Consider the following 23,150-nt stretch of genomic DNA (forward strand, 5'->3'; position numbering starts at 1 on the left):
AAGGATGTCAAATGTCAAGACAGCAGTTACTTTTTGCCCGATTACCCACGTACAAATGATTCCATCTGATATAAGTTTACATATTTTAAAATCTATCAAAATATAATTTTGCTTATGTTATATCCCTAAGCTTCCATATTACAAGTATTTTGCTTGAAATCACTTAAATCCATTTAAAATGAAATTTTGAAAAGTTTATAATAAAATGGAAAAACTATACTATAATAGAAATGGACTGATGAAGGGAAATCTCCGGCGTTTGTATTCATCTTGGGCAGAGACAGAAAACACTTTGTGGGATCCTTGGACCACCAGCGTAATATATCTAAAAAGTAGTCACAAGTAGGAACAAATAGCACAAAACAGCCAAATAAAAAACTTACAGTATGTATAACCGTATAACGTTTAAATATGTTACAATTGAAAAGCGTGGTGCTGATTGCTGCTATCATTAAAGTGATTAAATTCCCACTTTTGCTATTTAGTTCCAGCACAGATCGTCTTAAACAAGGTGTAACGCGTATAAAAACCCGCTTAATTGCACTAACGAGAACCATTTCTACCTTATTTCTTGACCCAACAAAAAAAAACAACAAACAACCACACATAGGTGTACCCCACGCACCCCCTGGGTGTCTCGCGACCGCTCGAAAACGTCGCCTACGTGTCAGTCAATCAATAATCGATCGCTTAGTTACAGCTCTATTTGGGAAAAATGGGAGCTTAAAAATAAAAATCGCCATTAATCGTCGCTAGGTGCGTGCAAACGCGAAGAATCGGCGAGTGATTGCGGTCGGTCCTGTCCTGAACGTGCCGAAATGAGCACGCCTGGTCCCCTGCTCGGTGTGGTGTGGTGTGGCAGCGAGTGCGATTCCAGCACACCTGGCCGCTCGGTGGGAAAAGTTCCCATTTCCACGGTTGAGCAAGGCATGGGTGTCTGAAAAGGCCCAAACCTGTCATCGTTATTGTAGATTGGTTGTCAATTTAGTGATGTGTGAATTGATACGTGCTCGGATGCACCATCGTGTGATAGGCAGGGAGAGGGTGGAGAGCCTGGACACTATTTTTTTGTCATCATGAAGCCCTCTGTCGGAGCAATTGGAGCGGTTAAGGTGGGTTATGTTTTAATAATGACAAACACACAACATTACCTCAGCGAAATGGTTAACAGATTGTGCTGCGTACGCTGCTAGATAATTATCCGAACAATGCACCGCCAGGGGAGGGAGTAACTCTCCATGCTCTCGTTATGTATCGGGCTTGCTGCAGCTTGCGATCAATCGGCGAGAGATAGCTCACCTGGTTAGCATTCCGTCACATCGTTATTAATTGAAAGTAGATTGGGGATATCCTGCCGCCCAGGCCCTGTTGGTCTGATAATTGCACACAGTATCGCCCGACCCGTCATCCACCCCTGGCCACAGCAGCACGCCTGTTAGGTGTGAAATGAGGCATTCGCGTGAGCCCCGGGTGCGTTTGCGTTGGAGTGAGAATCTAATTTAACCCACGGCGTAATGGCTTGCCAACAACATTGCACTGAAACGATTATGGTGTCCGGCTACACTCCTGTCTGTGCCTGTTAGTTGCTGCTGCTGGGTGTGAGCTGGCTCGCTCTGGTGTTGGTCATCGTTAGCGACTGTTAGCGTAATTAACTCTCCCGTGCCTGCCATCAAACGCTTGAGAGAGAGAGAGAGAGAGGGGGAGTGTTCGGGGCGATCGGGGTAGGATGATATTAATCGTGTGGTAAGAGCGATGGACAACATGCATTGCGGTAGGTCCGCTGTAGGCCGCATGATAAGATGTGTGGCGAGTTACTCGAGGGATGACGTATCAGGGAGACGTTTCCTGCCGCTGGATCACTGTAGGTACTGACAGCAGCACAGTGACGGTGGAATGAGATAATCTTATTAATTCTTAATTAACCAGCAATGATTGGAGCGGCTCATTAGAATCTCGAGCCTCAGTGCGGAGAGTTTGTCGTATCAATTGATTCGTGCAGAGAGACCACACGCTCTTCCGTTGCGAACATTAATTGTGAGACGACGGCCGCTTGTTGACAGCTTCCTGTGCGCTTCCCTTTCACTTTGTTGGTGTGTTTGCATTATAATGGGCAAGGGATTTGACCTACTGGCGGAATGGAGCTACCGTTTTGTTTTGGGGCGTAATGTAATGTTGTTTATGCTTTCTGTTGTTGGCCGGTTTGAGCAATTAAGAGGCATTGTATGGACTTTTCAAGTTAATCATTGGCAAAACGCATTGAATCATGTGTCAATTGGTGTGCTTTACGTTCCGTTTTTTGTTTGTAGCCAATTACGTAGCTTATTATTGCTTGAAGTTTCTAATGAATGAATACATAATTAATCACATCCCGCCATACACACGTTGTTTGTAACGTTTAATAAAAGTAAACTTTGCAATCATAAAACGAACTTTCTACTATCAACCATTAACAGGTTCGATGAAGCAATGTGATGAGCGCAGATTGGTTTTGCAAAAATGTCGTCCCGAGAAACATTGTGATAGCGTGTGGAGTAACCACCAGCACCAGCAACAAGGCAGCAAACGCGAGTCTGGGTGTCTCGGTGCATACGGCTAGTGATTTGGAATTCATTAGCGTTATTGAGACCAATGACTTGTCGTCTTAGCGATAGAGTAAATAAATTATGCCCACATTCGGGGCGCTCTCGCGTACCCCCGAAAGATCGATCGATCGATCTCTGGACGAAGGTGTGACGTGGGTTTGCTGTATGGTCAACCTAACCGTTACCAACCAGTCCTTGCCAATTCGTTTCTATCTCTTTCTCTCTTTCTCTCTCAGTTGAACTGTAACTCTTTGTGCAGTATTTCTTCGACTCACGATGGGGCTGCTTGAAACCCATCGCGCAATGCTACCCGGCCAGGGACTCCCGTTTGCCCGGTTGCAGCGCTATTCGTTTTACAAGTATATTAAGCAGCCCCAGACAAGCGTCGCCCTGGTTTGCTAAACCACCCCCTTTTCGCCCCGGGGGCAGGGTGGTGAAAAATAGTAGCCGGCAAGCGAGCAGCCACCGTGTGCAACGGATCGTGAAACTGCATCGCGATTGATTCGCACACGGCACGAAGCTGTAGCGAGGCGAATGCAGCGAACACACAGCGCCTACGAACGACGAGGCTGCTGCCGGTTCGCAATACGGCGGCGGGGTCGACTAATAAATTATAATACAAGATAAATTTAATTTACATTTACACTTTTATGTTAATATTATAATCTAATTTTCTGAATGTAAACTTGCCCTTTTCGCTTTTCCGTGTGCTCTTTTCCCTTCGCGTTGGCGTTCTGTTCGCTCGTTCTCCGGGACCGTTCCAGAGAGCAGCACCGTTTATTAGGTGTTGTTTTGGAGTTCGTGCTTGGCGTGGCGTGTGTTTGGTCGTGTTTCGTTGTGCCGAGCGGAAGAGTACGGGAGATTCGGTCGGTTTTCTAGGTCTGCCGGGAAGGTTGGCGTTTGGGTCGGGCAAATATGATAATTGGTGTTTTAGAAGAGCATAAGCTATTAAGTCGCTTAAACTCATTTACACCGAATCATTTACATTAAGAACAAGGCGAATGTGTTCACAGTGCCACAATGTGTTTACAAGCTACCTTGTACAGCATAATCTATTTTAATTTATTTAATTAAAATATTATTGTAATAGAAATCTATCGAAACACGGTCGGTTGATAGTTTTTTGGTCGCCCATCAGTAATAAAACAGTCACTAAACGTGGCCCTCTCGACTTTCTCCCTCTGTCTTAACCCACTTTCAACACGCTAATGAACGCGTTCGAAGATTAATTCGCTCGTAAAATGTGTTGATTTTGCAGGAAGTAGTTGGTTGGCAACAAAATGCTTCACATACAAGCCGCAACCACTCGCACACGAGCACTTGCACAACACATTCTGGCACTCCTGCCAAAGCCTATTGCTGTCCTCATAACGTCGGTTCGTGGGCTTCCCAGCGGGCCTTGGGAACCGGCGGTGTGGCACCGTGCAGGGTTATAAAAGGGTATATCGCCTAGTGTACGACTATAAATAAACTCTTTCACGCCCGGTCGAGAGGCACGGTAGTACCCACTTCGATCCATTCCGCACCTCCCTCCCCCTCTGGTCGATACCGCGCGCGCCACGACTGGGCGACATGAACACATCGGGCCAATCGGGCAAACTGTCGGCCGGTTGCAACTCGGGTAATTAAAATATACTAATGAGCTAATAAATGTTTGAATAAATTGTTGACAAGCATGATTTATTAATTGATTATTTCTCAACAAAATGGCTTGACAGTTTGTACGCTCGTTCGTACGGTCCTGGCATTGCAGCCGCTCGTCACCGGTTGTCGTATTTATCGTCGTCGTCTTCGTCTCGGCCGATTCATGTATGCTCTCTGACTGACCTGACAGTGGCAGGAGGTGAGGGAGAAAATAAAGGAACAAAAAGTTACTCTTCGGCGGAGCAGAAGGGGGGTGGGTGTCCATTGCAGCGGATCGCCGGACGCTTCTGTAACGTGTTTGGATAGCCCGTAATAGAAGCTCGTTGAGCTTAGGAAGAGGAGCCACTGGGGGTGTTACAAGGTAGCAAGATGGGATGGGCGGCGGCAAATATCACGATTTTTCATGTGCACGATCGATAATGATAATAATATCAATGACAATAAAAATAAGTTACCTGGCTCGGCTGTGTCTGCGCTTTCAGCCAGTGAGTTCGAGTTGGATAGTGGGCAGACAAATATTAGGAAAAGCGGCAATATTTTCATTAGAATTTCTATTTTGATTTTTGTTTAAGCTTGTGAATTCAAAGGCATTAGGTGGAAAACTTCAATTGCGTTTTGATTGTATATACTTTATTTTTATTTTTTGTTTTTCGTATTTTATTTTCTTTGTAACATGTTGGTTACTATGTTTTCATTGCCATGACATGTATCAATTCTTGAATCTATTTTCAATATAGCATAGCATTAAAGATAGTACATAAAGACTTTTGAAATATTTAAAATACAGAATAGTTGCCCAAAGTATGCATTAACCGATGTATCGAAACAAATATAAATGTAATTAATATCATTTATTGAACAAATGCAATTAGTCATAGCAGGAAACATATTAGCAAATAATATTGAATAATGAAAATGAACGTATGACAAAAATTGAAGTAGAAATTTAGGATAAAATAATAAAAAAAAAACAATCGATGTAATTTTATAAATAAAACATAAATATAATCAATAGCATAAATAAAAGGAAATATCCAACAAAAAGAAAAAGCAATAAAAACTCTTGAAAATCTCCGTTTAGTTACATCTGAAAAAGATGAGAAATTAAGACGGAATAATGAAAACAAATCTATACCAACAATTGAAATAGAAATTTAGGAAAAAAACAATAAAAATTAATAAAATCAATTTTATAAATGTAACATAATTACAATCAATTGAATAAAAAAGGTAAATAATTAATGTAAAAAACAATGTAGTTAATAAAAGCGTATGTATATGCAGAACCACTGTGCGCATCGTTTCGCCATGATCAACCACATTGCAGAGATCACAGCGGCCCTAGCGTAGATCATTTCAGGTTTGATATAATCTTATAAATCATAGGAACAATTCATTCACACAGTGTACGTTCATCTGTTTCTCCTTTTTAAATCCACTGCCTTCTCTTTTACTCTTTCCCTTTTGCCCCAATGCTTGAAATGTTGCCTGCCTCTCTTCTGCCGACAATTGACATTCCGCAACACTTGTACGCTGCGCCATATACCATTAGGACCATGCGAACGTACAAAACATTACTAATTTGATGCTGCCCGTCCGTCGCCATCGAACGTCATACCACACGCCTGCAGCCATCATGGTTGAAAACAATGGATTGCTTTGAACTGTGCAACAGACTGTGGGTAGCGGTGGTTGCGTTCATTAGGCGGTTTCTGCAATGCCCAAGCCATGTCCTGCGTAAATCGGCCCGGCTGCGTACATCAGCATCATCGCTACCAACGCCAGCCATGGACGAAGATGGCGAGGCACATCTCACATGAGCGCTCGATCGCTATCAAAGAACGCTCCGGTCAAACGAGCGGAGTCGAGCAATTGATTTATTTCTGTTCGATCGAAATCGATTGGAAGTGGAGCCGGGGCCGAACGGGGTGGATTTCGAGGTGGTTGAGTTTACGAACGTTAGCCCCTGCCATGAACGGAATCGATCCCGACAGCCGAGTTATCTTCCTCGATCGATCTGTCAAAACGACGTTGCTCCAGTTGCGATGCTTAGTGCCGTTACAGCACCGGCAGCAAGCAATTGCAGCGCAGTAAAGCAAAACACTCCATTTTTGTTTCGTGGCTTTTGCTAGGGTATGGAAGAGGGGGAGTTGGGTACGCTGGTGGGAACCATCTGAAGACCACGTTTAAGATTGAGCATATAAATTAATTTAATTGATTCCTCCCGGCTTGCGGCGGCCTACTTTCCGGCCTGTCGTTCTCCCAGCACGATCGTTTGCTTCTTTATTTATTTGACCGTTAAATGCCGACTCGCTCGTATTAGCAAAACGTTGACACATTAGAAGCCGTGTTTTGCACACAAACACAAAAGACCCCAGATTAAAGTAATGATCGTCAGGCCCGAGTGGTGCAGGCGGAATTAGTTATGCGCAAGATGGTTGGCTGTGCAGGCAATCGTTTATAAAGAGATCAAAATCGAGCATCGACGTTAAATGAACTTATTCGTACGATCGAATTGCAGTGTTCGATGCAGTAGCTTGTTGCTTTCGCGCAGTTAACTGTTGGTGCGATGTGCGAAGATAAATGATGCATATTACATAGCATATTACCGAAGGCGCAAAGTGGTACATGTTTACGAGACACTTTTTGACGCGTTTGTACCACAGTCTGGCGGAAATCTTTACAAGTGTGTCTCGGGAAATAATGCTTACTAACCAAACATGAAGCTAGATTAATTCTAGAAGAGCTTATTTTTGGGACCAAGATGTTAGAATCGAAATATGGAAAATTCTTCTTTCTTATATGCCAATTATTGTTGCCTTACCTAGCTCTACTTAATGTCTGCTTGAGATGAGTTTTTTGCAGAGTTTTTTGTTCGAGAGGAAAAGGAATTTTGATTGTTATAATTTTTAATCTTTGAGAAAGACGCATTTTAAATTTTCAGCAGAGATGATATTTGGGAAAAAGTTGGTATTGATTTGGTGTTTTTACCAGACATTCTTGGGTACTGGAAATTTGATTTTTTCGTTTTTGGGGTAAATTGACTGTACAGTCATTATCCGATATACGTTATCGTACGGGACCGAGCACAATAGCTTATCTCGAGTTATTAAAATAGTTTACACTACTAGTTTGAGGGTTGAAAAATATCGCCACAGAGTTTTGCATTAAAGTTTTTTGTTGTAAAACAGGTATCTTTTGCACAAATTTAATGCAAAATGCCTCAAGAATACAAAGGAAATTCAAAAACAATATTTTTCAAAGAATTAATATATTTGCAAAAAACACATGGAGCTGTCAAATTTAGTGGAATCGCGTACTGCGAATTCACGTGTATCGAGTGTCGCGTACTGCGAATAATTGCTGTATACGCCACTTTTAACATCGAACAGATATGAAACTCTGAGGCGAATAACAACAAAGGGTTAAAGAGTAATCACTTGTATCATGTGTCATTATTAAGATATCTGAGGATAGAGGAGTAAGAATTTGGATTTTTGTGGGACTGTCAAAGTGTAGATCATATAGCTTAGACTTACTAACGCAGTCGAAGTGTAATTGGCATTTACATTCAAGTGAGAAGCCTCATTTTAGAGCAAACTAAGATCTTAATTTTTATGTGGAATTTGTTAAAGAATTACAAACATAAAATAGCAAACAATCCTATTGGAGACTAAGGCAGCCCTAGATCGGCCTCGGTTACAACAGCCAATAGTATTAACAACCAGAATATAACAAATTGTTTAATATGTTTAAGTATCCCAATAAAATTATGAAATTGAACAATAAATAAAATCATTCCATTCAGCCAGATGTCGTATTTAACGATCATCGTAGAATTAGTATATTGGCTGCAGACAACGGTACAAAAGCTCCTCGCCTTCCTGCCCGCTCCGATCGCTAACAGGTTGCAAGTTGTGGTTTTTGTTGCTGCTGCTGTAGTGACTGTATGTGTTGGGTAAGGGTTTACCGATCGTCGATCTGTGTCACCATAAACGCCAGCCCCGGAGTAGTACCCTACCAACACGTACCGCACCGCTGTTGCGCGATCGGTCACAATAAATTTCCGTCAACGCAAGCAATCAACCACACAATATTGGCGATAAAAATCTCACCTCCGTACGGCCCCGATGGTTGCCGATCTTCGACGGAACGCTCTACGGTACTGCCGCAGTGTCAAACGAGCCCCTGCTTCAGCTCCAGCCAGCCACCGTCCCAGCGGTGGCACAGGTTACCTGGACAGGGCGGCTTATCTGCCGCCGGATCTTGCGCACGTTTTCGCGGTTCGGCTCGGTAATGGAGCAAAATGGCGATCGCGCGACGGTGACCATTTATTGCGACCCACCAGTTGATGTGCCTTGGTGCACATTGGTTAGAGATTTGTTATTCCTAATAGTTTTTGCTGGCGTACAGCGATTGCAGCGCCTACTGCTGCCTTACTGCTGCCCACCTTGCGCCCAAACGTGCAACGTGCCAACGAGCCAACCTGTCTCTCAGAGACAGAACGATCCGCCGGCCGTGTAGGGTTGATGCGTTTTTGTCGCGGTTACGATTTTGCACCGATCGGATTGAAAAATAAATTTTCCACCATCGTCTTCCCATTTCGCAATCAATTCCGTACGTTTGCCGATGGGCAAACCCTGATCCGGCCGGTGACTGGCTGGATAAAGAATGCAATCGATCATTTTTCCTTTGGGAGGACGGATTTTTTGTTTTGTTTTGTACGCATCGCTTGCATCGTACCAGCACACGAGAAAGCTGAACAAAACATGAGAAAATTATCACCGATCAGGATCGTTTAAAGAAGGTCCATCGCGCCGATGGTTTGATGGTGACTAGCTCCTCTATAAAAGCAATGATTTCGTAAGGATCGCGTACGCAATACGCTTTGCTAAAGGAAAATAACCGACTTGGGCATAGTTTCATCGTACACATCGTTATCCTTACACAAACACACATACACGTACGCACAAAAACGGTCGGATCGTCCCACACGGGGACTTAATTTACGGCTGGCTGTAAACAGTTCACTAGCAGGCCTATAGAGGCGCACTGGTTCATTAATTAATTGTCCTCGGGTAGGCCCCGGCTCGCACGTAACGACCCGGAGGAAATTCATTTGCCAAAGCCATAGGTTGCTGCTCAAACCCCCGGGTCCGGCTCCTTCCCGAGGGCGATGAAAGTCCCCCGTTTTGGGTGGGGAGGGATGTTTAGTAGCGCAGTGCGTTTCTTCGCGTCCCGGACGGCAAACATGTCTACCGTTCGCTCTCGCCGGTTGCGTGCGGAGATGATTTGATTCGATGTTTATGCGATTGAGTGGGCTGAGGTGATTTCAGATAATTTTCAGCGCTTCGCTTCTGGTGTTGGACCCACTGCGCCTTTTTGCTGCACGGGCAGGTTTGGGCAGAAGTTTCGGAAACCCAGTGGTGGCAGTGTGGTTCGTCCCGGCCAACCTTTCCAGAGATCCATATCTTGATGAGAAGGAGTTAATTTTGTGTCGTTGGGGCTTTATTGTTAATTTTGTCCCCTCTCCCCGCTCTCATGCCCCATCCGCGGGCGTAGGAGAAGCAGTAGGATGTGAGTATGCCAATAATCATAAAGATTCGATAACGATTTAACAAGCAACGGTTTCACAGATTCAACGCACCCGATGCGAGGCGGTGGTGCCGAGACGGGCAGGAGCGAGGCTGATGATTACACCAAAAGCCAGTTTCTGTCGTTCGGTTCGGTACAATCGGAAGCGATCCGGTTGGTAGCGCGATCGATTTTCTTGTTTGCTGTTGTGACTCGCCAGTTAATTTACGGCTCCATCGCACCGCGCCAACCGCGGCGCTGGGGCTATCGGGACGGTTGCGGTACGGGTTGTGTTGTTTTAGTTTCCTAGCTAAGCTTCCCCAACCTTTGAACATGATCGGTATGTGTTTGATGACCATATACAATATAATTTTATGACGATATCGTACGGATTTAGATCTGGCGAGCGTTTATCGAGGTTTAATGTTGCTGCTCTGGGGATTTTATTAGGCTCATGTTAGATTTGTTTTTGTCGCGCTTTTTTGTGTTTCTCATGGGTAACCTTTTTATTTTTGTTGAAATTATCGGGGCTTATTAATGCAAAATGGTGATGCATGTTTGTAGTATTGAATTGAAATTTGTAAATTTAACCATCTTGTTAATGGATTTATGAGTTGTGGCTACTTAAGTGCAATCATTTCAACTGAAACAACATATTGAGCGGCTTGAATATTCATTATATTATAACATTTTTTGATCTATTTGTGTCTGAAAGTATACATCAATTTAAAGTTAATTCTAAAGGCTTCACATTTACTTCTGATATGTAACGAAACACGGAAATATGCATAAGGTGCATGACCACGAAAGCCATAAATTGTTATCTTATCAACTGAAAAAAAAAAACAAAAAAAAACCATTATGAAGCTTCTTTGCAATTTTTAAAAGCCAACAAAGATAAACAATTTCATCTACTTGTAGAAATAAACAGGTAATAGAAGATTTTTTTTTTAAATATAAGAATCAGCTATTTTTTCACAACTTTAAATATACGAATCCGTAAAAGAAATGATGAAAAAGTTAAATTGAAGTTGTGTTAAACATTCACATTTATAAGGAACTTTTGTTTAGTTTTATGCTTATTTTTATTTGCTAAACACAAAACATGAACAACGGGTAACAAGAACGGCATCCCCGCCAGAAGACATCCCAACTGACAACACACAAAGAACAACGGAACACGGTCACCCAATTAGACAATTTCTCGGAAAACTAATGAGCCACCGTGATACAGCAGCCTATTTCATTTATATTGCTCCACATAAATCCGTCCACTGGCTGGGCTGGGAACGGACCGGGCGAGAACACGGATCCGTCGTGACCGTGGGGATGTCGCGGGTTCGATATGCCAGTATTTAAATTAATATATTATTGGACCCTCGTGGAAGGCAATTCGGCTATCAGCAGAAATAATCGGCGCTCTATTGGGATCGTCACGTCCGGTACGGTGGTTGGCGAGATGCTCCCCTTCCCGCCGGAGAGCGGAGAGCAGCGATAGCTGAAGCTGAAAACAGAACCAGTAGCCTGACGATCCTGACGGATCAGAGCAGCGATCTACAGATTGTTTGGCACTGATTAAAGCTTTCCACCCTGCGGGACCCTTCTCGGCAGGTCGAAACCGGGTCGATAAAGAATTTCGGGTGCTACCGAAATTTATTAAACCCTCGCACAACCTTTCCCCCTCGAACACCGTTCAAGCACCACCGATCCCCCAAGCGGGATGTGGCTGATGTGACACCGGGTTTTGATCGGTGCGGCTAATGAGGATGAGGATCCATTTTGTGCGCCATCGTTGCGTCCAATCAGCACCCTCCAGCATCAGCCCGGGACGGATCCAGTCCACTCGAGGCTCGGGAGCATAGATTGGATGGATTTGATTGATGTAATTTATGGTTCTAGTGCGCTTGCGGTCGGGGCTTCCTGTTGCCGGCATGCCTTCCCGGCACGCTCAACATCGGCGTCGATCAGCATCATCACAGCCCCCGGGGTCCGTTAGCCCGTCGATCGACAGCGATGGCGAGTTGCGTCGTGAGCATTACTGCGAGCGCTGCGAACGCAAGGCATAAGGAGAGGAACATAAAATTTATATTCCTATTTGTACCTCATGAATATTTGATGTGTTCGATCGAAAGTTAGATCATTTTTCTCTGCTCCGTCTCAATCGCGCAGTCGCGGTTCGGCAGACAGGGGGAAAATATTCATTCTAAGAGAGGCAGAGGCAAGGTGTTCTACTAAGCCGCTCTTGATTGCCGTTTAACCAGTGTTTCGTCGGAATTGAGATCTTTAGGAATGAAGGCTCTTAATGACTGGTACGGGCACAAAACGTCCCCGGGATAGATCCGCACATTCCAACACACGCGGGTTCAGGTAAGGATAGGGTTGATTGGGGGCGGCTTACACTACGGCAGTTCCTGGGATTATGCGACGCTTGTGCAGAAGGTGGTGGTACCAGCACAGTGGCATTTTGGATTAATTAATCATGCTTCGGTTCGATAGTTGAACAGCAGCGGTTCAAAGGGTGCAACACGTTTACAGGCCCGCGTTGCTACAACATTGCTACTACACATTTGCTGCGGAAAGCGATGTTAGTGAGCGGTATCGGTACGATGGGGTTGTTATTTCGTCCAAGTCGTTGGTTGTGTATTTCGAATCCATCCGAATCTATTTCTCGGAACACAGGTAGTCTTTACATTTTCGGAAAATTGTTCTTGTTATGATAATTTATGATCTGATAAGTTCATCTCTTACCACGGTAGCAGTTCATTTGTTGCCTTTCCTCGCTGTTTTCTTCACTCGCTTTGTTTGTTGCTGGATGTTGTTCTTTCTCTTTCGTGTTCATTAATTTTAGTCGGTCCTTTCGGAGCGCACATTCTTCGCTACCTCGCCCCCGTATCCTGTCTCTGCTGCATGTCCGTGAGCTTTGAGACGATTAACAAAATTGTTATTATTGGTATGCGTTAATTGGAAAGATATTCTCGGGGAGCGCGGAAAAAAGGACCAGCGTTTTGCCACGGTGCGGGTCCCGGATTTCAACGCTGGTGAATTTCGGGGAAGCTAAACGGATCGTTTATCTTGTTTCGTGCTAGCTGTACTTGGCCCGATAGAGATGGTATGCGGTTACCGTATGTAGTAGTTTGTACGAAATAACTTACCTTCGTTAGCACACGTTGCATGTTTTAATTTGGGCTTGCTGTAACCATGCCTGGAATCACTTTGGACTTGTTAATGTTAAAAAAGGACACGCTGTAGGTCGTTATAGGTCACACTTTTAGCGTAATTGATTCGAAACAGAAAATTATCGCTTTTCAAGAACCTTTGGTTGTTGACTGTTCAATGAAAATGATTTATTGAATTGCAACAGCATGAAAAATGGTTAAACCTGTTCCATACTTGATCTATTTATTTTGACCTTTTTTCATTCATTGCAAGACGGATTAAAAAAACCCCTCATGATCATGCACTAGACCACTAAATTCATTGTGAACGATTTCCACTTACGAGCAGTGGAATTGATTTAAAAAAATCCTTCCATTGAGTCAGGTCCAAAAGAAAGAAGATTTTAATGGTCAATCGATTTGTACGGCTTGCGTTCGTAATAATAAAAAACCCATCCTTTTATGATCGCATATTTCCCACACCGAGACACCATCGACGATCATTCACACTCGAGTCGACGCACTCAATCGATTTCATTCATCCCAGAACTTGCTAAAGAATATTTTCGGCTTTTCGAGGTTAACTTGATACAATTAACAAAAAAAAAAGAAGAAGGAAACACTGCCTCGGAAGAGTGTCGTGTGGTCCTCGTCCTTTCCTGTCCTCCACCAGGCAGCGCTTTCAGTGTGTAGGAGACCCATTTCGTGGGTCGTAAAAATTTACGACTCGTTCATAACCAGCCACAAAACGACCGGGGCAGGCATTCGGTACATTTATGTTTCTCTATTTCCCTTCCGTCCCGGTGAGTGTATGTGTGCTTGTCCAATGCGTTTCCCCTAGCCAACCCAGCGACCGGTCGAACCCAAGGTACGCACGAGATCCATTGATCACTCGAGGTTCCATTGAATTTGTGTGCAAAGGTTTCCCGAGATACGGCTAGAAAAAAAGTTTCATGGCTTCATTGAGTACGACGACGGTGATGAGTTCGATTGCAATTAATTTCCCACCATCTACGATTACGCGGCTGGATGCGGGGCGATGAAATATGCTGCCGAAGGAAACGAGTGCCCTGCCTTGAATCAAATCTCCCATTCAACGGAGTGTGAAAAGTAAAGATAGCGCAGTGATATGCTGGACCGTGCATTCCAGAACCCGCTTTCTTATTGTGTAGGTAGCGGGTTTGACCGGTCGGACCATTGTCCACAGCAGCAGCAGCAGCAGCTTGGTTCGGGGAGTGCTGGTTGAGAGGAAAACGGAGTCTGTGTACTTTCGGAATAGATGACTGCGTCGCATGTCCTAGTCCTAAAAAAATGAAAAAAGAGCTCCTTCGACGATTCTTTCGACGGTAACCTTTCTCGACGCAAGCTGAATAACACGAGCAAGGGTGATTTACGGTCGCGCAAAGGAAGCGCATTTAATGCAAACAATTGACAGTGTTTTATGTCGATTGAATTGTAAACGGTGTGCCTTTGCTCTCGAGAGGTGTATAGTGAGAGGTATTTTCGATAGAAGGAAATCGTTCGTTATTAGCCCTCGCAAGACAATTTTGATTGCGTGTTTTGTAATGAAATATATTCGCACGAAATGGAATACATTGATTTCAAAATTATGCAAAGAAAAATCTGAATCTGATATTGTGTTTAACTTGAACAATAATAGACATCGTGTTATTCAGTGCTTACTGCCTGTTTACTTGTGTTATAATGTTTAATAAGATAAGAATGTTATTTGTTGTGTTATTTCTGCTTAATGCAACAGTTTTATCATACCACTATTATTATATTTTGAGAATTAATAATGTCAGAACTTTGTGCATTTTTTCCCCACAATTAAGATTAAGTATTCAACAGGCATGTCTAGAATAAGATAAAAACATATTTTTGATCAAAAACGTTGAACTAAGTCTACAAAATGCATGCCCCCAATCGATACAAATGTATTTTCAAAGCCAAGTGGTCCGAAATCTTAAAAATGTTGGAGAGCACTGCACTACAGAATTAGTTTCCTAGCAACTAATGCATGGGACGAAGTTAAGATATAAGCTATTAAGTGTAATTCGAGAAGTGTGGATTAAATCTATCTTTTTTTGACGACAATAGTTGACATTATGTCAATGCTCAAGATTTTTTTTTAACATTTTTAAACAAACTCGTTTTGGGTCGCGGACCGGATTACGGTTCAACATATTCTCGCGGGCAGCAGTTGGGTGGCGGTGGGTTGGAAGTGCTTTCAATCGGCAAAAATCATTAGGGACTTATTCTTGGACCTAGAATCTTATTTACATTTTTATTGTAGCCTCTAATAAACAGTTAATGAAAATCATGAATTTACTCATGCTTTACTTCTGTGGCGGTCGTGCCTACTCGGAAATTAAATAATTCATTTTCAATTGCTTCAGATATCTGCTATCTTTCAGGCTACCTGGACGGTACTTTAAACATCGTAAATTGCCTCGTATACACATGAAGTACAAATGCAGCATTTTGACAACGCTAATGACTAATAACGATGAATCAAAATTTATCACTACATCAGCAAATATGGGCTAGATATGTGGCCATTTTGTTGAGGAAAAAAGACTACCAGCATACAGTCGATCTCATACAGTTCTTCCCTTTTTAAAGGGTTGGGTTTTTATGGTTTTTAATTATATCGACCTGATTTTTGCAGAACCATATCTAAAGAGTACCTTCATTAATGAAGTGAAAAAAGTGGTATTCCAATACATGATTTCCGAACATTCCGAACTTTCCGAAACTTTACTATTCGATAATCGAACTATTAAAACTGAATGTTGAAACCTTCTTCCTCAGTGAATCAACATTAATACACAATCTATTTCTTCATTCAAATAACTGCCAAAGTTCTTCGCGGGATTAGGAGCCTTCGCGGGCCGCATGTTTGACATGTCTGGTCTAAGGTAGCGTTATTGTAACGACTTCTTAGTAAAGGATCAGTAGCCATAGTTTATTGGAAAAACAATTGTATCAGCTCTGTCAATCAAATCGTTACATTTTATCACTGTTATTAGCACCTTTATTCAGACCATTAGGATGAGAATTATGCTTGCATTGATCTATCATACCCCACAGTCCAGCAGATAAAGCTAATATGATATCAGTTTGTCTAACAACTAATAACCCCTACTAGGAACGAGACAAGAGCAGCAAAATAAAACGCTGATTAACAACTTTATAATCCAGCAGCATCCACAAAACCCAACCATTCCAACAGATCTCCAAACCCTTCGGCACGGGTGTCAATTAACAGTCAATCGTACTTCCGCTAAAGAATGAAAACTGATTTCCTGGTGTCGATCGGTGCTGTTGTACAGCGCGTGTGGACTCGAATGCCACCTACAGACGGCAGGGGCGTTCGATTGTCGATAGGGGTTAGCTAGATTCCTGCCGCGCGGTGGCTTTCGAGTCGATTTCTTCGAACCTCGTTATTCGGCGTTTAATCGTAGGGTCCGGTTTTTTTGGAACCCCTGACAGAAGTAGCGAGGAGGCAACAGCTCTTGCCCTTCACCCGGTAGCCCTTCACCCCCGTCGAGAAGGGGTAGAACTTGTCTCAGACGAGGGCAATTAATTTTGCTCGCTCGTTTGACTTTTATTTGGCTGACTCGAGGTCCGTCGCACTCGAGTATCGGACCGTCCGTCCGACCCTTGCGTTGCGTTTACGCGGCAGCCCAGGCGATCGGGTGCGGTCCAGCGGGGAAAGGGCTGCGTCCAGCGAAGCGGACGCGCGATCGCATGGTAGCAGCATCCAATTAAATTAAAATAAAACAATTGCTACCACTGTTCGCGCAGATCTTACACACACCGTGCGGGCCGCGCAGGTTGGAGGAACGCTAAGGTGACGTTGGTGGATTTGGAAGTTTGTGATAGCCGTTTCGATTTCCTTTTCCGATGCGTGTTTTTTTTCTTCTCTCGTTCTCGTTCTGTTTCTGTTTGGTTTGTTGGTTTATACTGTTTTTTTCCGTGGTGCTAAACCCGGTGGTGTTGGAGCTGGCTGAGACTCGACACCCCATTTTAGAAGTTCTTGCTTCACGCGCACCAACACTTTTACAAAACGGTTTTTGGGGGCAAGTTGAGCTTCGGCAGGCGGCGATATTGGGGCACGATCGAGTATTTTTGTGACGCTGTGGCGCGGCAGGTTTTGGCGGATTACGGTGCGCACTTGGTCGGTCGCTCGTTAGGAATGTTTCGGCCGACGATGAAGATGGTATCATTAGGCTGGCCTCCGGAACTCGTAGTGTGTGCACGGGCCTGACTTCCGTCCCAGCGATAAGAGGCAAGGGTAATGGTCAGTAGGCTGTTTGCTGTTCGATCTCCCCCCTTTTTGCGAAAGAATGGGATTTTTTGCTTTGCTTGCTCTTGTGTAAAGTAAAAGGGTGTGATGACGTTTTTCGCTGAATTGCTGCTGGTGTTGAGCCGGTAGTCACACCGGGTAGTTAAAAGTGAAGTGCAAACTGAAATATGTTGAAAGTTGTGAAGCATCGATTAACGATCGAGATCGTGATATCCCGGAAAATGGGGGAGAGTGCCAATGTTACGCGGCCCTAAAGCGAATGGTTAAAGTGGAAGGTGGTGGTGGAAGGGACAGCCGATCGAGAGGGAATGAAACGTCGATGAAAGCGGGTGACACACCAATAGGGTCGTGCCACGGCAACGAAGCAGCCGTGCACTGTGGTGGAAGTCAGGGGATGACTCGATGCTCTCGCGACTCGAGCGAAGGTATGGGGAAGGATCCATCGGCGAGAACGATTCCGCACTGCTCGGTTGCGTTGTCTGCGAAGGTCTGAGAATAAGTTTGCTTCCCCGTCGGAGGGAAAGGGTGGGGGAGAGAGGGGGGGAGAAGTTGCTGGAAATTGGCACCGGTTACGAGCAGATCAGCAAAAAGGTTATTCGGATTTATCGCTGCTAATTGGGATAATAAATTGTCCTCTTTAAGGGCTGCAACATTGGAAAGCGTTTGGCCCCAAAGTACGATCGCGGATTTAAAGGAGATGTTGCGCGGGAGGAAAGAACGGCGCGAGAAGAGAGAACCGTAGGGCTTATCCACTAGGTTGCAGGTATTGATAATTGTGCATAGTCGTCGTGTGTTTTTCGTTGTTGTTGGTGCCTTCTCTTCTGCAGCCAACTACTGGTGTTTGGCCCGTCCGTCCGGCTGTCCGATTGTTAGTGCGAAAAGGTGAGGAGATTATCCTTAATCGCCATTTTTGGGGTTGTTACAAGCGATCAACGGGTTGGCATGTTTTCGTTAAAGAGCCAGTGAATCCGTACTGCTAACGACTTGGCTTTACGCAATCATCGACGGGAAGGGTCGCGTTTTTACGTTGAAAGGTACCGCAGAGCAACTTTGTGTGAAGTGAGATTAGTTTAAAAAAAATGAGGTTTGTCCAAGCCTTGTTACACGCTTTTTAGTAAAGGTTAGAAACACACACACACATCCATAACAGAACTCTATTCATCGGTGTAAACGTGTCACGCTAAATAGAAACACACCTCAAACCGACCACGAGCACAATAAATCATTCAAGCCGTAAGTTCTGTGCGATGAATGATCCGCGATAAGCCCGTTATTCCTCCGTTTCACTTGCGCTCAATCAAGCCTTGTAGTGGTAGCAGCAGTAGTAGAAGCAGTGGCACATCGGCGAACGGTCCAAAAATGAGTCCCGCGCTCCGAAACCCCTTGGGGAATGGAAGTAATTTTTTGAACTTACTTCTCCCAACCGCCCTGGCAGGCGTAACAAACGGGGTGGCCCCGGGACAGGCCAGAGGGGAGGGGGCATCCTTCGAGCGGCACGATCGCAGGATAATTTTTGCGGACCACGCAAACGACTCATTGTAATACATGCTCCGTAAATGGGTGCAAATATGTGTAAAATCATTGATGGGGCAGCCGTATTTGGAAGTGCACCGATAAACCGATTTGTGTAAGTGCTGCCCGGTTCTCCTCCGCCCGCGCGTGTTGGAGTTGGGGCTTGGGACGACAATATGCGTGTCCGTGTGTGTTTGTCCGGTTTTGGGATCGTGTGTGTGTGTGTCCGTGCAGCGCGTGAGTCGCCGAGCGAAAAGGTTACAAGCCAAAAGGGCTGCGCGAAAGATTATCTCGCCGTATCCTTTTTAGGCGCACTTTAACGCACAACGAGTTCGTCGCTTATTGCCGATTCGCTGCTGCTTTTGCTTGCGTATGCAGTGCGCGCACATCGTGGAACCGCACCAATCGCTCGCGCGAGCTTTCCAGTGTGTGTTGCTCCGGTATCGGCACCAGTAGCTAGCAGAAGCGAAGAACAAAGCAGTACAACATTCCATCCACTTGTGGTTTGTGGCCCTTTGCTTGCGCACTTCTCGTCTCGTCTTCCCGCAGTAAACCATCCCCGAACCTGGGCAATCCATGGGGGGATGGGCGAGTTAGTAAAGTGTGAAACTATTCACAATCACCATTTTAAACTTCATTCGCATGTCGTTATAGCCCACGGGGAGATAATAATAACTGACCGCTCGATGGCGGGCTGTAGAGGGGTGGGAAGGGAGAGATATGCAACGGCAAACCACGGCCGTACGGGTGCGCGATTTTGCGCTTGGGAATGTGGCGACAGTTTCCTGGAACAACAGTTTTCTGTAATTGCGCACTGTCCCTGCGTAGCAGTGCATCATCTTCCAGCAAACGCAGGATCATCATCATCATCATCATCATCGTCGACGAAGGGGAAGCATTATCGTCATCGTCAGCGTTTAAAGCCAAATAAGTCTCGGTTCTATTATCGGCTGACATTATCTTGCGTTTTGGCCGCGCAACTTGCGTTCGCCAATCGCGCACACCGGCGTAAAGGGCCAGAAGGGTTTCCATTCACCGGCCATTTCCGTAGGGGCAGGCCTAAATTGGAAAGCTACCATAAAGGAGATCGTAGTCCGATGGAGCAGCAGCAGCAACAGGAAGATGCACGTACCGAAGCGGTTCAATTAATTGTTTATTGAATTTAAATTTTGCTACCGAGAGTAATTAGCCGAACGTGGCGAACGCGACGAAATGCTGCGGTGGCCCCCCCCCCGGGGTCGGACGGCCTGAGAGGACTCGGATCGTATCGCGAGCACTGGCAAACGAGTGCACAGGTGAGATCTCATTTGGCGTGCCCATTTATGGCTTGAGTGTTGTGTGTACAGCCCTTTTGCAGGCTGTTGGCGCGCTGGAACGAGTTTGCTGCGGCGTGAGTGAGTGCGCTGTGGCTCCCAGGGGGGGATATATCGAACCCGGTGAGGCTGTACAGTTCCCCGCCTGCCCGACCGCCTTGATTTTCCCGGGCTCGCTACCAAACTGGGGAAAACTCACTGGCGACTGGTTTCGCCGCTGCTTCTGCCCCCGGGTCGGAGCGAAAAATAAAGAAATTACAATTACAAATGGCTTCCACGCAGAAGCATTACCCGGCCTTCCCGGGGATGGCTTGCTCGGCTTTTCCCGCCCGGTCCCGGACTTGCTACGCGCTTTGAGTGTGTGTGTATGTTTGCATCGACAGGCGGTAGCCCGAACCTGGTTCCTGTTGCTGTGCGTTGTCACATTCCCGCGCTGCAACAGTGATCCGGTACTCCGTCCACTCTCGGTATATGGGCGGTAGAGAAATGGTTGAATCACTAATTTATCGATAACATCTTAATACAATTCACATGAAAACTCATTTCAAACGCAACGGTCGCTGGGTGGGTTGTGGGGACGGTTTGGAATAGTGGTGCGGGCGTAAAAACGCTGCGGCCTGGGCAGCCGGGGTTTGCGTGATGACTGGCACCAGCACAGGTTTTTCCTTATGCGAAAGCAATAAATATGAAATTTCCATTTTTCCGCCATCGCCCTAAGTGGAGAATTGATCGGAAAACATGTTTTGTTTTGTTTTGTTTTTTCTTTTCTTTCTGCTTGGGAGCTGTTCTCAATCAAGCCGGTGCTCGGCCCGTTAGCGATCGTTTCTCAAATTCTGCGTAGAATGGGTCTCCGGTCGGCCGGTGATTGAACGCAGTAAATCAGTACACATTTATATAATTCTATTATGCTTTTGCGTGTAAGGGGAAGTTCCAGTGAGGATTTAGAGTGATACCAAGGAGGTATTTTTTAAGAAATATAGAAAAGTGTAGCATTTTAGGACTCTCGAATAAAGATTAAAGATAAAACCTGAATTGACCCAAACAGTAGTTTTCGAAGCGGTCTTAAAAGTTACTAAATAACCGGAAGTGAAGCGCATCATTCAAATGTTCAAGGTAAGAAAAGAGCTCAAAGTATGGGTACAATAAGAATGAGTGTTATAGAAAAGTAGCTTGTCAAAAATGTCTGCATTTTTGTATTATTTCTTTTGATTTTGTCTGAAGTAGCGTTAAACCATACTTCATAGAAAGAGCAGATATTTTTGAGCATTCAAACATCAACTCATAAAAAAATTAGAATTTTTATCAAATTCATAAAAAAAGTATGAAACTAATAACTGATGATTTTTTTTAAAATATAAACAGAGCGTTCCAATAAAACAGGGGTATCCATACTTTTCATTTCATAAATATGGTTGTTGAGGGTCATTTTGACACCAACCAACTAACCAACAAACTGAATATATGAGAATTGTAGAGCTTTCTATTATTGACGCGTTATGAGTTAAAAAGTAAAAAAAAAGTCAAAACAAGTTTACTGTAATTTGGAGACCCAAAAGGAGCAAAATAGATAAAAAATAATTCCGTAGTAAAGTCGTTAATTCGTAAGATTTAATATCATTCCCGTCATGGGTTCAAGCCGCATAAGGGCCGTTCTCAAGCCGCATAAGTTTAGACAGTTATTGGAACAACATTCATCATCGGGGTTGTATCTATTTAACAGTTACGTTTCGCCATACTGTATTTCATCAGTTGTGAACAAACCCAGGTAGATTAAGGAGATCAGGTGGTGAAATACAAAGGATTATGACAATTCGCCATTTGAAATAAGGTCCCCGGGACTCAAAACATTGTTTTTTTTAACTTTTTCCTGGTTTTTTTGATTTACCACTTTTTGTTAATTAATATGGTTGCTCATTATATATTGGGAATATACGTTCCAATAAAGTCAATAGATGTACAAAATTGCACTCAAGAACCAAGAAATCTGTTCTAGTTGCTATGTTTTGTGTGCGGAAACTAATGCTTAACGAGATTAAAATGGCGCAAGGTCCCTCAAGTATAGTAACTCCTTAAAGGCGCTTTTTACCATTTCATAGCTTTAGTACATCTTGTTATAAACACAAATGAATTTCACAATCGTTTTGTTTTCGTTTGAAAATCGTTTGACAATTACGTTTCGCCTTATTGGGTTTCATAATTTGTGTACAAACACAGATGCATTTTAAACACGTTTTTCTTTTTTTTTATTTGATATGGATTAACCTAGTTTTAAGAAGGTTAAATTATCGATTCAATTATTTGTAATCTTTAAAAAACATTAAATCCTCAGTCTGCTTACCTGATCGAGCCTGGCACGAATCGACGTTTTTTACCAAATCTGAGGCTAGTTTTACGGGTGGTTTTGTAGGGAGTATTGACATGATTTCAGTCGTCGAGTGCCTCATGTTAAAACAGGTGGCTAGTATCGTAAAACCTCCCCCTTATAATAAGTCTCAAAAGTCTGTATAGGGTGGCATGTTGGTCGTTACGCCAAATAGAAGAAGATAAAATAGATTATAACATTTTTACTTGGTTTGGGGCTAGTTTTGTATGCCTTTTTTCTGAACGAAACTGTAATTGTAACGTTTTGACATAACAAGTCATATATCAGGGATGTAAGCAACCAGTCCATCTTATCATAGGAAAGCAGTTTAAAGACCAAATGTTGACCATTTCCCATGGAGGTGTGGTGATAGCATTAAGTCGCCTGTAGTCACCACATCCTCATCACGCCGGGGTAACTACTTATTGAAGCTCGTTTGATGTAATTTTGGGTTTTACAATATTATAGTTTATTTTACTACTGCCGCGGGTCGTGCTCCTCGTGTGGGTCTCGTGACAGTGAACGAGGATCGGCGCATCCTGTCCTTTCTGACCTCGCAACTACCTAACCCTAATACAGTTACAGGGTGCGCTCGGTGAGTGTGGCAAGGGCTGTTGATTGCGTTTGGCGCTAGGTGGCGCTAGTCACTACAGGGACGTAGTCCTCGACATAATCATCGTTAAATTGATTGAAATT

The sequence above is a fragment of the Anopheles coluzzii genome, chromosome 2 (assembly GCF_943734685.1).
Source record: "Anopheles coluzzii chromosome 2, AcolN3, whole genome shotgun sequence".
NCBI lineage: Eukaryota > Metazoa > Arthropoda > Insecta > Diptera > Culicidae > Anopheles > Anopheles coluzzii.